At 45.6% G+C, this 16,737-nt stretch overlaps 1 protein-coding gene across 25 annotated transcripts in view; it reads right to left on the bottom strand.

Annotated features, from left to right (window-relative positions):
• Positions 1–16,737, bottom strand: part of DTNA (dystrobrevin alpha) — a 235,196-nt gene that overhangs the window by 133,999 nt on the left and 84,460 nt on the right. The window contains exon 1 of one of the 25 annotated variants that reach the window (XM_075416203.1): positions 2,975–3,103. The exons of the other annotated variants lie outside the window; for them this stretch is intronic. The gene's annotated coding sequence lies outside the window, so the exon portion shown is untranslated. Of the gene's footprint in view, positions 1–2,974; positions 3,104–16,737 lie in introns of those variants that run through there. 25 annotated transcript variants of the gene reach the window in all.

Raw genomic sequence — 16,737 nt, forward strand, 5'->3', positions numbered from 1 at the left:
ATAAATTGTATGATTTTAATCTGTAGGAGTGGGCAGACGAGATAAATTTGTTGACATTACTAGTGAGCTACAGTCTTAATGCTGGGTAAAATCCAAATAGCAAAATCGTGCAGTGAGTTCTTCTGAGGATACAGCAGCACATTTTAGCAGCCGTCCATCACTTTCTCAGTTGGTCCATGTACAAGAGGCACCCATATGTTATAAAGAACTATTACTTGTTTTACTGCACCTTTCAGAGGTATCAGTTAGCACTGGGTATTACTACTTTGTGCAGCCTAGAGACATATAAGACATTGTCCCTGGTTTTGAAGGTTTTCTAAAAGATTCAATGGGATTAATGAGACAGTAGAAAGTAAGTGGAAAAAAAGTCCAAGGGGGAAGGTTCATATGTGCTCACATATCCTAAAAATGGGCAAAATGTGATAACTTGAAAATAGAGTATTCTTCACCAAATCATTACGAGGATTGTCACCTTTAAGAACATTTGTAGAGTCTAATACGATCCTAAAACCATGCAAAAGCACACCCTTTGGTGAAGAAAACTACCTTTTGCTGACAGTGCTCATGTTGCTTCTGTTCACCAGGATTCACTGAGAATACGATTTTCCATACCCATATTTCCATAACATTTTACCTTTTTGCTACTCTAGCAAAGATGACTAGCTAGACACTCTTATCTATCTTACTTTGCTGTTGTTGCTTCATAATGAAGCCCCTAAGACTCTCACTTCCTTTTCTCCTGTCCTTGCGATAAACTACCACAGCTCTGATTCCAAAGACAAACAAAACTCACGGAGAGCGGAAGTACTTTATTAGAGGGTGCTTTGTCTCCTTCTATCTAGATTCCTTGACTTTTTAATTCCTTGGACAAATTCACCCCCGGTGCCCCTCTGTGACAGTCAGACAGTGTGTTAGTGATACTACGCTATGAATCACTTGCATCCCGGGTGCCTTACGGTTGGGGCCACAATGGATGTGCTGTGTTAGTAACAAGAGCTCTTGGGTGTTTGAATTAGATTCCTCATTCACCCAATTGAACAAGGTCCTTAAATCTAGACAGATTAAGCTTCTCTGATCGCTTAGGTAATTTGATGTGGATTTTCCTGGCTCTGCTTGAACTGGTGGAATCAGAGTTCAATCACGGTCCTACTTTGCTTGACTTTTTCCTTGTATGGCTAATCTTCCCCTTCAAAGATTTCTGTCCTTTCCAAGTCCTCATTTTCAAGCATCCCATTTCAATGTCTTGCAAACTTGTCTCGTTCTGGGATCATTAACGGGCTGCTCGTTTATATACCTCTTTATTTCACAAATTCTCTCCCGGGAGCTGACAGGCTTCTTTCTTCACCTGTGTTAAAGTCACCTCATTACAGACCACACTTTCTCTTTGCTTGTGGCAAAGTTGCTGACTGCTGAGACTTGGTTTAGCAATACCGCAACTCAGGCTGTTGCTTCTTGCCACTAACAGGGGGGACTGGAGGGGAAAGGCTGACCTTCACATCTCAGTCTTCAGATTTCACAGGAATGCTTCCAATTTGCCTACAGTGGCAACGATGGCTTTTAAACACTGGATTGCTGGGGATATGAATACATCTGCAGAAACAGAAAGGTCGCTCGAAATCTTTTAATTAGAGCGGTGGAGAAAGACTGCACATTTGCACACCCTTTCTATGCCCTATGTGAAAGTAGTGGGCCAGGCCACTTTTTCCTTGTATTTTGTATCTGTCTACGACAAAACATACTGGAGCCTTTCCCACGGACTGGCGCTGCACACACATCCATACCGTGTGTCTTGTGCTTTCTGACAGAACCAGGGAGCGGACGAGTCTTTAGCCTCACCACCTTTCCTAAACCGGCATGCAAAGCGTTTGGATTTCTGCCTCTGACTTGTGTTATCTGCATGAGCAGAACCATCTATGAAGCAAAAGTCTGAGGCTCTTAACCTCCTCATATACTGTTAGGAGAGAAAAGCAACTATCTGGTGAAATAAACAGGAGCCCAGTGGTAAGGAAGAAATATGTTCTAGGTTGCAGATAACAGAAAGTATTCAAACTCATGGGAAGCAGGAAAAGTACTGAACCATCTAACTTGAATTTCAGGCATGCTCTCCACCCTCTCCACTACTGTTCTGGTCCCTCAGTTTTTACTTTCTAAAGTACTGTTGTCTTCCTCCACCTAATGGACGCTACCTGAAAGCCTGTCACATTTAACCCAGTGATGTGTAAAATAAAAAAAAAAGGTGCATAGAGAACATGGGAGAATATATAGTTTTTTGAGTTTGATATGGGTCTGGATAAACAGATAAATTCAATGCCGACATTAATTATTTCTATTTACCCGTATGTGGATGAATGGTTAACAGGGTAAAAAACATAATATCCTGGGGCACTGTTTCCACTTTCATGTCCCTACAGGTGCACTGAAGTTTGGTTAACTGCATTAACAAAACTGCCAGACTTAGGCAGGCAGCATAAAATCTGAAGGAGGAAATGACATGAAAATTCATTTCCAGAAGACTCAGGCACACTGATGCAGCTGATCGGGAAGGAGGTAGGAAGAAATGTTAATAAATGCTAAAGACAGCAGATCGTTAAAAAGTACTAGTAATAAAAATCACTAGGTAGGTAAAGCCCTGGATTCTGGCTGACAAGAGAGATGTTCTGAACCACTGTGCAGACAGTAACAAAACCGAAACTTGTTCAACACCTTGAAGTAAAGCTGAAACAACCGCAACAATCTACATACACTTTTGCATTGTTTTGAGGGCAATCACGTCCTAATCTGTAAGACTGGTCTCTCTGCAGGAAGAGAGTCTCTCTAAAAGTTTAAACCACTGTCAACGTATCCACCTTGTCACATTAGCAACATAACTTTAAAAATAAACACTTGGAAAAACTAAGAGCAAACTCTCCGGGAAGTTCTGCTGCCACACGGGGGAGGGTAAGATCTCAGGTTCATCGATGCAGTTGTACCTTACCTGGTTCTGCAGTTTCATACCACCACGCGCCCCTGCTCCCTTCCGCTGAGCACAACATGTGCTGGGAACTGGAGCATTTGACCTTCCCCAGCTCTCCGGCAGAAACTCCAGCGTAACCTTTACCTTCAGCAAGGAGCTGTGCTCATTTTCCCCCTCGTGCTCGGCGCAGAGCAATCTAATACACCTCATCATGTGGTGCGTTGCCATAGCACCAATGAATCCAGCTGCTGCAACACAAAAGACTTGACAAAAAGTTGTGGGTTTTTTTTCCTGTCCACCCACCCGGTAAAAGTCAGGGTTGTTTTCCTGTGCAGTAAATCTAATCTAGATAGATTCACGCCACCTCTGAAAGCCAAGCTGTGGCAAAGTCTAAACAGAAAGACACAATTAAACTATATGTTTTGCTTTGAGGGACTTTGGGTTTAAGAAAACAAATCAGCTAATAGTATGAAATCACCAATGACCCCTTAAACAGCTGATCACTGTTTTTCTGCTCCTGCCATTCACTGATTTCAAAATTTAGGTCCCTACCTCCACAGGAATTGCAATTGCATAATTATGCTCGGCAGACAGAAATGCAACGGTGTAGCTGCAGAGCTGGTACAGGTGACAAACACCAGATTTACACCTTCAGCAACAAAACAGCCATGCACTTTCACCCTCTTGGCCTGGAAAGAAACTTTTACAAAACTGTTTGCTTGTGGAACGGAATTGTATTTATCTGGAAAATGATAAATAATCATTATTAACACTGCCCTACTGCATTAAACATGAATACTAACCATAGCAGAGCCTTTTCAGTTAAACACTGATGGTTTACAGCTTCACACAAATTCTTGCACTGCTGAGACATCTTAGTAATACCATTCAAAGTCTGCCCTGCGAAGTGTACTGGAATACATGAATTACCACCCCAAAGGTCCCAGTCTTGCAACTGCATCTTTAAGAACAAATTCTTCCTGTGAAGCAGGGCCATAGTCTTCCTCCAGGAGTTTCAGTGGACAGAAAAGGACTCAACAAGCAGCAGAGCCAGGCCTTTCACCTGTAGCAAGTTTCCTCAAGAGCAAGGACTGAACTGGCAGCAACGTGATACACACCATACGAATGGTGCCAGGCTTTTCTGAAGTGGTCTTAGTGGGGGTTTCCCAGCAAACAGCCTTCCCCAAAACCTGCTAGGCATTTTGAGTTGGAAGGACTGCTTCTTGTTTCCAAGATAAAAAGTCTGTTCAAGGTATGAAACATACTATTGCTCCAGGAGCATCTTAAGTAAGAATGTAGTTCTGCAATTGTATCTTCAAAAGGTCAACTTTTATACTCAGTTCTGCATTTGTCTGAATGTGACGGAAGATGCAGAAAAAAAAGCTACTGCTATCATGGATCTCAACCCACCCTGCAAGACAGTCCAAAATAAAAATAAAAATAAAAATAAAATCATAACTACAATTCATTCTCTCTTACTGCTTTATGCATAGAGTCAAACTCTGTCCAAGTTAATTCATAATATTTTTCCCTGTTTTCATACAGGACCTGCCAAAGCTGTTTGTGGAATCTGTATCTTACTGTAACTGCCAGCAAAGGCTGGCTTCAGAGTTCACAGATCTCCAGTTTTGTAGATGTTCAGAGCTGCAGCTGATCTACGAGACCTCTGAAGATGGAAGACAGCAATGCAGGCTCCTGGAAGTGTTACCTTATTTTGCCTTGAAGTAGGTATTTATTTCTTTATTCACTTCTAAAATTCTGTCTGGCATTCTGGATACAGGGACAAAACACACGGTGCAAGACGATTCTCCTCAGAACAATTTCCACAAATACTCAGTGTATATCCTCTTAATTGTTACCACACAGTGAATTTTCTTTCCCAAATGCTGACTATCAATCAGGGGAACAGGTAGGCCATAAAGCACATCCTGAAGTTGGATAATGTGACTGAGTTTCAGTTGTTACATAGTTATTTGCAAACTCTGTGATAAGTACTCTGCACACAAACAATTGCAAAAAACCCCAAACGCTGAAAAGCAAGCAAACCTTCCACGTATGCCTACTGATGTTACTGTCTGTCTTGTACACTTTTAATGACTTCACTCTAATTGCATGTAGAGTAAACCAGGAAAAAAGAAAACCTACTGAGGAACCCTAACGGACTGTTAAAGCACCACACCTGTTTTGAAAGAAACCAGTCCAGGCTTTTGAGGAGCAATGTCCCCTTGGTCTGAATCAACAGATGATCCAGGTCATGCAGCTGAAGCCACAGGCTGGAGCCCCAGCCGAAGCTGCCCCTCTCCCCGACCAGGGAGCTCTCCCACTCGATGGGACATGCGGACGTACAGCACCTGCTCACTGTTTATAGAAGGGCTGACAACACAAAGATTAACAGAGCCATAATTTCAATAATTCATGTCTGCTCTGGTGTCCCAAAGCTAAAAGCAGCCTCCTGTGTCACTCATGATTTCACGCTTTCATAGTCTTTATCTCTTCCGCCGTGTTCCCCCCCAGACCCAGTTCTCCTCCACTCCTATGGGTTTGTAGCAAACTTCGGGGGACCTGCAGGAGAAGAAAGCCAGTTTTAGAAATTGTGCTTGTCAGTAATAGGGGATAGCCCTGAACTCTTCAGCTTTTTTAACACAGGTAGGCACCTAGAATGTGCTCCTAAGGAAGGCGGGAACCAGCTTCCAGGTGGCGCTTACTTTTCTACGGAAAGGGTCGGGCATGGCTTGAAGCACTGCTGCGTGCTCACTGTTCTGGAACAGAGTCAGTTAATATGCTACCTAGAAAATGCAACAGGACACTGAGCCAATGTCAAATGTACTCAAAGGAAGGTTACTCTGCCTTTCTTTGAACACCTGTTGGCCAGGGGCTGCCTTACACAGACGGCATCAAGCCCATTTGGACTTGTAAGACAAACGGCCACTTTTCCATCAAAATATTTTCTCATTAGAAATGCTACTGAGCCTTCTAGAGGGCTCTCTTCCTACTGCTGTGAGATAACTGATCCTCCAAGTCACGCAAAACAGAGGTAAAGCCCGGCTCCTGTGAGAACGGACTCCCTCCGGAGGAACTCAGCCTGCAGCAGCTGTCACAGTTTGACTCTCCCTTTAAAATGCGGTGTGAGCACAAGGGACGGAGTAGCGGCACTGCTCTGACACTGCTCCGACACTTCCGAAGCCAAGCAGGAACGGCAGAGGGAATCACATGTCTTCCGCTCGCCAGACAGACAGCGTGGCTTCCTTCGCGCTGCCTTCGCAGCACCCCTGCCCTGGCACCCGGCAGCTGCTCGGGCTGACGAGCAGAAAAGACCTCCCTAGTGCTGCCCAAACGGCCAAAGGTCAGGCTGCAGACCCCAGGAGATTGCAAGATATTCAAAGCAAACACCTGTGGTTGAGTCTGTTGGCTGTCTGATTTCTGAGCCACACAACCACAGTTTTAGGCTTTCCTTTACACAGAGGCCATGCGTTTTTTCCCTATTTAATTGCTTTCACAAGGAGCCAGAACTAGTCAGCCCCATTGACCCAAGCCACAACCCAGCTGAGCCAGCCTCTGCATCTCGGCAGGGCTGGTGGGCACAGCGAGGGCACCCAGCTGGCTCCTGGTCTGCCATGCTGGACCCAGGCGAGCCCACACACAGCTGCCGGGACGTCACCACCACGAGCTCCTCAAAGATCCATCTAACAGCATGGGGCCAGCACGGCCTTGGAGCCCTCATGAGCTCTCCGCAAGCTTGGGAGGGCTCTGCAGAGCCCGGCCTCTGCCGGGCATGGCTGTGGCTGCAACGCCACGAGCAAGCCCATCCGGACTCCAGCTGACTCGGGTGCCCTCCTCAAATCAATAATGCTTCAGGCTGGAGCAGTGGGAACACAACGCAGGAACATCTCGGTGGCCGAGCTGCTTCACGGCCCCACAACTACTTTGTGCTGGCAGTGCCAGGGAGATGGTGTGCAGAGACAGGAGCGAGCAGACACCGTTTGGCATGGGGGAGACCCTGCACTGAGGTGGGTGGTCAGGGAGTTTGTGTTACAAAACTGCAGCCTTAATCTCCTAACAGCTGAAAAAGGGCTGTGATGACTGAAGTCATTACAGACCCTCCCCTTCTCCCTCCTCCCTGAGGACCCAAGTATCCCATGGCTGACTGTGCACGCTGCTGGCAGCCAAAAGCCCAGGCAAGCCCTGCAGTGCAAGAGCCCACAGTGCCCCCCCAAATTATTTTGATTATTTTGATTATTTGATGCACAAGATTTCTCGCTCTCTGTGTGCCTCTGGTTGCATTTAAACTCAAAATGCAAAATAAAGTGCTTTAACCGAAGCAGGTCAGAATGAACAAAAATTCATCAGTCTGAAGACTGGGCTCAGCCTTGCTTCTCATGCACCAGCAGCGAGCCCGTGCAGTGGCCGGGAGGACAGGCGAGCCACCCGGGTATGGCCTCACAGCAGGCCAAAGGAGGAGCTGTGCCGTGGCAGAGAGCAAGCACAGCACCCTGCCTGCACACACCTCCGTGGCTGCCCGTGGGAGCCTCCTCAGCCAGCTCCTACAGCCTTGCTGCACGACTGGGGAAAACCAGATATACGGGCAAGGGAGCAGAAAAAGAGAGAGGAAGAAAGCAAGCAAGCCAGACGGAGATACATCATTTCCAGGCTCCTTCCCATCATTCTAACCTCTTCCCCAGGGCAAACACACTGGCTGTGAATGACCCATAGGAACAAGGAGGTTTGACCGGCGTTCCCCACACTTCCACAAGCACCCTTTTCCACACAGGACTGCTCGCTTGGCACCAGTGTGTGCAATCCCTTGTTAAATACCGGTGAGACACTCACAACTTATTGCTCGCTATTCTGAATTCTTTATTTACTTCTCCTTTCATTAAGCACAACCCACTGGCCGCCACAAAGCGTTGTCAAGTATTTGCCATCCACGAGAAGACTTTGTCAGGTCTGGCTTCACCTCTTCTCTCTCTCTCGGGTGCTTGACATGTTCTTTTCCTCGTCCTGCTGCCCTTCCAGGGAACAGTTACCACGATACTGAACAGCAGGGCAGCCATCGTGGTATGAAGCAGCACTATGATGCCGGGGAGAACAAATGTTTGCAGACTGGACCACAACAACTACGCGGCAGAGTGACAGCTTGAGCACTCCCAAAGCATGGGAACAAACATGCAAACACAAGGGGCCAGGGAGCTGTTTGATGAAACAGCCTTTTTCTAATGGTTCCCAAATGGACACATTTAAAAAAAACATCCCCAAATAAATCAGCAATTAGGTTCTCTACCACTAAAGTCACTTCTATGTTCTTGCAGAGAGGGTTTTATTTTAAACACATTTTTTCACTTATATTTTAACATGTTTCTACAAAAGCAATAGCTCAAACTGACTCAAAATCGATCTGGTCTAAACCAACCCAACCACTGACCTCTCAGCACTCGCCTGGAAGCAACGGGGCTGCTGCTGGTCCTGCCCACAGCCTCCGGCTCTCCCCCTCCCCACCACCGCCCACCCGGCAACCCTGCTGTGCCAGCTCCCAGGCAACCCGGGCACGGAGCGCGGGCGTGTGTCGGGGGCACACGTGCTGTAACGGGCACGCAGTCATCATCTGAGGCAGATGCACTTCTTTCTTACATCGGGCAGTGCAAGATTTCTTTCAGCAGTTCGACGACAAATCACATCTAAGACACAAACAGATGTAAGCAATGGGCTAGATGAAGAGGGCAGACGATCTGAATTTGCCTATCTTCTATTTTAAGTCTCTACCATGAATGACCTGAATTGCCCGCACAGAGACACCTGCCTCTCTACAATGAAGTTACAGGGAATTGCTGATCCTAACGCTGCCCTCTGAATTGCATCCAAGTTGGATGCCTAAAGCAGATGGTATCAGTGCATCTCCTAAGGCTTTGCTTTGAGTAGACAAACTCTAACCTCTTTAAAAATGAGCAAAATCCGTTTCAGGAGTGCAGTCCTACATCCAGGCTATCTGGGGGCTGGAGAGACCCTCTGCAGAATCTCCTTATGCCAGAGTGGTCCAAACAGCTGCAATGAGGGCTTCTGCCAAAAGCTCTAGGTTACTTCATTTCCTCTTGCCTCAGCTAACTAGCGCAAACTGAAGAGGGTGAAGCCAGTACAGAACAACAAACCTCAGGGGGAGCAGGGAGGGCAGCCGAGGAGGGGGGTGGAAGTCAGGAGGTGGCACCCTTCCCTCTGAGTAGGTGCCAGGGGCGGACGGTGAGTGCCAGTGGATGTTCTTGAAACTGGGGCTTTTAGGCAAGAAGCCAAACGATATTTCTGATCACCTGTCATTATGGATCACGCAGTTCTTCGCCATAATATTCTGGCCTGCAGCACTGGCCAGATTACACTATCAGTAGGTAATTCTGGTTGCTGCAGTTTCCCCAGCAGTTTCAGTCGGACACAGTAGTCTTCCTCGCTTTCTGACCTGCGATCCAGGTTCCTCTGATAGGAACGGGTATTAAGATTTCTGTAAATACAAAGCTTTATACAATCTCCCAGAATGTTTAATCCCTGCAGTCATTATGGATGTATTTATATATTTCTGTTATCTGTATATTTCTGTTATCAAATCTTGTGTGGTTTTGTTATCATTTGGGGTTTTCTTTGGCTACATCTGTTCACAAAATACAAAAATTCTGCCTTATAAGAGATCTAAGGATTTTCTGTCCTCAGTTTAGCATAAACTATACATGGTGGTGTTTGCCCCTGTAGATATGTGGTAGGAATCCTGTTAGCATTTATATATGCCTCCCTAGATACTTATTCCATGCTTTAATTAACCCTAGGATTTGAGTCTTTCATGAGGAAATTATCAAGGAGGGCCACTGTAGTGTGATTTAGTCACTCAGCCAGAAGGAGACAAGGATATTTTCAGAATTACAAAGGATATGCCAACAACCTTTCAACTACAGTACAGTTCACTGGCAGTAATGGCACCATGATAAAACCAAAGTCACTGAAAATAGTACTGTGACATTAGTAGTTGAAAAGCTAAAATTGATATGCATGTCTGCTCTGTTTCGTTGCAGTCAGTTTAAGGATATCAAGGGAAGTGTGCCGTATATATCAGACCACAAAGTGCTTTTATAACCAGAACCTGGCATTTTACATTCACAGCTTGGCACAAACTACACAGGAAACCGACGTGGAGAGCTCATCCTACCCCTCATCTGGGATAATCATTAAGCTGCCACAAATTTTAGAACAGCTAAGCAGCTCTATTTGAGAGAAGTTCTGAGGGCTGGCAGGCAGAGTGGGACTGGGGCAAAGGGGCCACCAGCCAGATGAGACCCCAGGACCACCCCTGATCTCCCCCAAACCCTCCTCCCACCGACCTGCAGGAGCTGAGAATCTCGTTATGGAGGGAGCAGCTCTGCTGCCTCTCCCCAGCCCTGGGGAAAGGGGAAGCCACTGCAGCACTGTCCTCCCCGGCAGCAGTCGGGACCAAGCTGGGAGCAGCACCCATCCCTGCTGGGCTCCTGCTGCTAAGCTGGGGCTGCGAGCCCCAGCGGCCAGCTGACTGGGTGCTTAGCCTGGGTTTAGACTGCCTTGAGCACCACCGAACAGACAATGCACATGTCACTGTCTGGAGTTTTGCTCCTCAGCCACATAAGTCAGAAACCTCATTTAAAAAAAAAAATCAATAAAATTCTTGTCTGTGTGCTACTGCCTGCCTGATCTGGGGCTGAACCTGGCTACAGGTTAGGGCTGCAGGTTTCCAGAACAGAGGGGAACAACCAGATGATAGGTGAAGTGAACAGTGTCCAAACACCATGGCAACTAGAACACATTCCTACGTCTCTGCTTTTCTACACGTCCTCTCCAGCTTGCTGCCACGTTGCTGTGCTGCCGGGCAGCATGTCTATTCTGCTATGGGGCTGCATGCCTCCCTCAATGCTATGAAAGTTATTTTGCCCTCAAGCAACAGCAATCTGCACAGGGTTTTGTCTGGCTACGCTTCTTACTATAAAGAACCACAGTATTTACATGAACTGTACTTAAAAAATACAATCAACCTTTTTTTTTTCAAAAATCACCTGACTTTCAAATATGCTATTATTACATGATACTTAAAATGGCTTCAAATAAAACAATTTTGTAAATAAATATTTTTTTAATTTCTTTTGTTTGCTTTACGGTTTGAACGGCACATTGTACTTCTGCTTGTGCAGCTTTTCAATATAACAGCAGAGGAAAGTAGTAATAGGATAAAGTAATCTTGAACAAAAACATGGACGAGAGATTAAGAGAAGCACTAAGTGAACCTAATTTTAACTCTTGCTTTAATATTTGATTACACTTCACGGCCCATCTTCATTTTTGAAAGGAGAAAAAGATCAAGATTTTCCTGCAGTTTTACATTTGTCTTTATTATCTTACCCCAAATGCTTTTACTTCTAGTGCTTCGCCAATAGCCATCTTCTGTGCGTTTTAGCAACTTGCCTTACCAGACCTGGAAGATCAGTAGAAGGCAGCAACACGTTTGAGATACTTCGCCAAGTGTTTCCCTGGATGTTTGCCCTAACACAGGGCGAAGAACCCCGCTGACTATGGGACTGACAGGATCTCATTGCTCCCCAAATTATGGCGTGGATCCAGACTCACACTCAGGCACGGACTTCAGAGTAGCACAGGCTGGCACTTGCCTTACCTGGTCCACCACCCTGCTGCTCGTGCTGGCCCCAGGCAGTGTTCACCCGCATCACGGACAAACCAGGCGGATGTAAGGCCACGGGTACCAGCCTTAATCTTTTGCCATTGAACCCATCACATTTTGCAGAGACATTGCCTGGTTGACTTCAAGCAGCAAAATTCAATTTAAACTCCCTCTTTAAAAGGCCCCGCATCGCATCTAGCAAAGCGAGTACCTCTGAAGAGACACACTGCCGGAGGTCAGTCGCCGTGCCCCAGGTGATATGAACACAGGTGAGGCTCACAGGATGTGTGGAGACTTCGCCAGCTCCTGCGCCCATTCCACAGCGTGGAGAAAACCCTGCTTTTGAATCCAATTAGTCCAATTAAGTACATTCATAAGCCTTGGGAGGACTGAAAACCAATAAATCTTGCATTGATGGAGATGCAACTATTAAATGAAAACAACTCTTGATTTTCATTTATGGGCCTATTTGCATTTTTTTTTTTTAATTCATGCACTGGGACATAGTGGTTTCCCTCTCCCTAAATCTCTTTGAAAGCATGTTACTGCGTATTTTTTTTTAAGTTAGCAAAAGTGAAAAAGGACAGATTCAGCAAATCCAACACTACTCAGAAAGAAGTGACATTAACTAAATAGGGCACCATCAGCAACAATTACAATAATGTGTAAGTATAACTGCGCCTGGCTGCTGTTAGCATGAAAGGTAAGTAAGAGGAGTAGCACTGTGATGAATGTAAAAGTCTTTTTAGAGAAGCCTTTAAGGAAAATGTGATTACAAAAAGTGGGTAAACCACAGTGATGGTTTTTACATGACTAACCAAAGCAAGCCTGACTTTCTCGTTGGAAGTACATAGTTATATAGGGGACAAAAGGAAAGATGGAAGAAGACAGAATGACATAGGCAATCTGAAATCGTTAACTGTTGTAAACGAACCATCATGCTTCAGTGAGCTTTGTTGCTGTGCAGCACCTGAAGCACTCTCCAGTGTCCAGCTGAGGGCACTGCAACAGGACATCTCAATCCCTTCATCTGGCCATACAATTAATTACTACACATACCAATGTCCAAAGAGCTCCAAGTTTGCGAGTTGGGACCTCGTTCGTAATGTCCACACCTTCTCCCACCTAGACTCATTTACGTGTGAAATACTGCACGGGAAATGGAAGTGCATCCTGGCTAAAATTAGCTCAGGTGGTTGAACGGGCTGGGCTCCCAGCTTCCTCGGGGAACCAGTGTGTTGCAACCTTCAGCCATGGAGCCTGAAACAGACTTTGGAATTACTGCAGCAGCCCTATTCCCAAATCTAAAATGGCCAAGTGGTTCCACACGTGTCTCTTCAACCAGTACGCAGTGGGCACAGCCGGCAGACCCCTTCCAGCGCCCACCCTCTGCCCCACGCGCGGCTCAGCGGTGGAGGGCGGTCCGCAGCCCGGGGAAGGCTGCGAGAGGGGGTGCTGCAGGCACATGGAAAGACTGCCAGCCCCAGCTAACAGCAGCTGGAAAACAGAGGGGCAAGGGCGTGAGAGAGAGCTGGCACTGAAGTACCTAGCAGAGGTCTCACCCCTGGACCGGGTCACTGGGGAATCCGTCTGGGCTTGTCGGACGGAGCCATGGCTGTGCGGAACAGTGGTACTGCTGAAGCCCGCCGTCTGGTTTGCCTTCTCCTGACACTGCTCTGACCGATTTCCCTTAAAAACACCTCATAAGGAGTTCTGGCATAAGGGGCTCTGGCAGGAAAGTCTGTAAAGCATTAATACACTTGGTCTCCAGCTCTGGCTGGAAACATCACAAATGAAAATAAATTCAATCTTCTCCCTGTGCTTTTCCACAAAACAGCAGCTCCTGCTCCATTTGAGCAGATAAGCGGCCTTTCGCTCTGGAGAGGCCAATGCGGGAAAGCGAAGGAGTGATGTTGATTAAAAAAAGAGGCAAAACAGTCCCTGCCTTCCTGAGGAGACCCGCACAATTCTGACAACAACCGTACTGAGACCGCCTGGTGCTTCAGATAGAAGTGACTCGGAGGTGATAATCCTTCAGATTGTGCTCCCGAGCACTTAAAAATACAGCATCAACACAAACGGCATGCGTGCTAAGTGAAACAGTAGTTTTATCTACTTTTCACTGAACATGGACGTTTCTTCATTAAATTCTAAATGATGTGCTCAAATAATTCTTAGCAATTTCACTGTTGTTCATTTAAGCTCTACTTTTAATATCAGCTGGAAAGTTGAAAAGCATTCTCCTAAAATTGGTTTATCATCTTTGTTTTGGCAACGTTTTATTTCTTTCATTTTTACCTAAATTTAACTACAGCTGGTTTTCTTTCAATAGGAATATTCGGTATTTGTACCAGAAAATCACCATAGCGAGGAGGTATCTGTAGCCATGAACCCAGCGGAACTGAGTGTAATCAAAATAGTTCTACTGTGTTTGACGATTTATAAAATGCCACATCTGGCAATACTCAGGCCCATACTTTTCCTTGAAAACAAAAAGAATTGAAAACTCATTTCTGGTTTAAGTTACGGGTAAGGCTCAAAACTTAACTGAGCAATCCCCCTCACCCCTTCCCCCAAGACCCCCCAACCAAGCTAAAATTCAGCATTCAAATGGGAGTGTACTCCCTCAGCTTTCAAATTCTGAGCTGAGAACCATATACAGGGCTGCCATCTGTAGCACAAAAGTGAAACAGGACAAAAATGATAAAATAGGTTTTTGATTTGATTGCTTATGAAAGATGAGCAGAGACATCTGGGAAGCCAGCTCTCCTGGTGCCATGACATGTTTCACCTATAGCTGTCCTGAAACCTATCACTGTATGCTGCTATCTTCTTTCACTGACTGTCAGTCGCCTGGCAAATGAGCTATATCTAATCACGTATCACTTTATCTGCATCCTCAAATTTCCCACTCCAGTTCTACCAAAAGAGACATGCCAGTGTGAACCTGTGGAAAAGACAAGAATGCCACAATATTGCATGCACTACCAAAAACGCATGAAACTTCTCCCCTTCTGCCTCTGCTCTGAAAAATCACCTTTTATTTCATGCGTACCTTGCACATAGAAGAGAGGCCAGCATCCTGGTACTCCCCTGAGAGACACTGAAAGTCCCAGACTGTGGATGGAGCTTGAGGACATACTGACCTATCTCCTTACAGATCCAGTCCTTTCTGAAGACAGGGGAGCTTCCAGTCCGCAGGCGAGTACCACGGAAGCCAGCAGCTTGGCTCCCATTTCCCTGGCACACAGATGTACAAGGCACAGTGGCATTTCTGCCCGAGGGGCATTGCTGCATTCTGAAATTCCTCTCCCTGCTCAGGCAAGAAGCCCTAATCTCACCTTTCTTATGAATATAAACCAACAAAACATCAGGCATGACAGGAAGGACTCCTCTCTGCTGCTAGTCACCTGCAATGGAAGCTCTGAAGTGCCCCTAAAATACCCTCTAAATCCCATGCTTACACCAAGCTTTGTGGGATCTATTACCCCTTAGCCAGCTTTGAGCATCTTAAAAGCAGCGCCTGTCCTCATCCCACTGTGGAACTGCACCTCGTTCTTCTCCCTAAAGCACCTCTTCAGCAATTTTGGACACAAGAAAATCTGCGTCACTGGGTGTTCGTATAGGGGGGAGAAGATGTGTATGATGCACAAAAATCCTGTCGTATTTCAACCTGCAAGTGGAAGGGACGGAGCCTTTCAGGTGACCAGCAGCTACCCATTCTCAGGGATGATTCTCCACATCAAGCACTGCAGTAGAAAATCCTCTATAGACCTCATGGGCTAAGCACACTGTGGCCCAGGACACGGAGGTGACACTGCCCTCTTGGGACGGAAGCACAAATGAATCACGAATTACACTGTGGACCTCCAGATGCAGCACTTGCGTAAATAAGGACAATGTGGACTTCATACTTCTCATCTTTACAGATATTATTAATATATCTACAGATAAATGCTGGGGGAAGATAGCTAGGAATGTGTATTCAAAGCAATCAAGTCGAATACAGCTGCAGCTCATTAAAGCAGTCTTAATTTAACTAGTACTGAGAGAGTCAGTCAGCACTTGGGAGCAAAGAATGCAAATGAAGTGTTTGCTTGTCCTGTAGGACTGAGAGCTGGGACTCCTGGGCATCCCCGGTCTCTGGGGCACCCCGCCCGGGCAGCCAGGGCAGCAGGCAGGCAGAAGCAGCAGCCCTGCTGAAATGCGTGCAGATCTTAAAGCAACCACAGCTAACCTGAGTGTGACATGTCATTCAACTGTGGTAAGAAGATGTATAATGAAACAGATATGGGCTCCTGCGTTTTAAAATTTAAGCTTTCTGGGGTGGGGGAAGCAATGCCCAAAATGCAGACCACACAAAGCAACCTATTTATCTCATTATATGGTAGGAGAAGGGACAAATATAAAGTGCACCAAGTGGCTTTTACCCCTCAGTGTAAGTAATGTCAACCCATGTCCATTCTGATTGTCCTCAGGCAGCATCAGCCCACAAACCTGTTTACTTTGCCTACAATGGGTTCTTACTATAACAAACTATGACAAACTTTTCAGAGATGCAATCATCTAAAATCAATTTTCAAAGGATCTGTGTGTGAGCAGCGTCCACATTTACCTTGAAAATACCATATTCACCTAATCTGTTAAAAATCAAAGCTACTGACGTTCAGGAAAAGCTGTGGATTTCTCTTTATAACTTTCTCTTATGAACACTCTCCTCCTGAACTTGCTGCACCTGACACCAAGCCCGTTGTTCATCTTCAGTTTAACAGCAATGAGGTTGGTCTCTAAAAGGGAATTATTTTAATAGTAAAACATACCGGACCCTTGGTGTAAATACTCCAAAATGAAATGTGGCTTTTCAATTAAAGTCAATTATTATTTATATTTTAATATCACTGAAAACATTTTATTTTAAAAACTATTCCAGAGAGGGATGAGAGGCAAGCTGTAAAGTCTTAAGGAATACAATAAAAGTAACATAATTCATAACTGGGTACATTACTTTTGGCTTACAGCAGGAAATTGGTTTTAGAAAAAAAAATTGCAAAAGGATACTTCTGTTAGAAATCACTTGTATTCAACAGTATTTGCAATAAATACTTAAAAGTAG

Source organism: Opisthocomus hoazin, chromosome 3, assembly GCF_030867145.1.
Source record: "Opisthocomus hoazin isolate bOpiHoa1 chromosome 3, bOpiHoa1.hap1, whole genome shotgun sequence".
NCBI lineage: Eukaryota > Metazoa > Chordata > Aves > Opisthocomiformes > Opisthocomidae > Opisthocomus > Opisthocomus hoazin.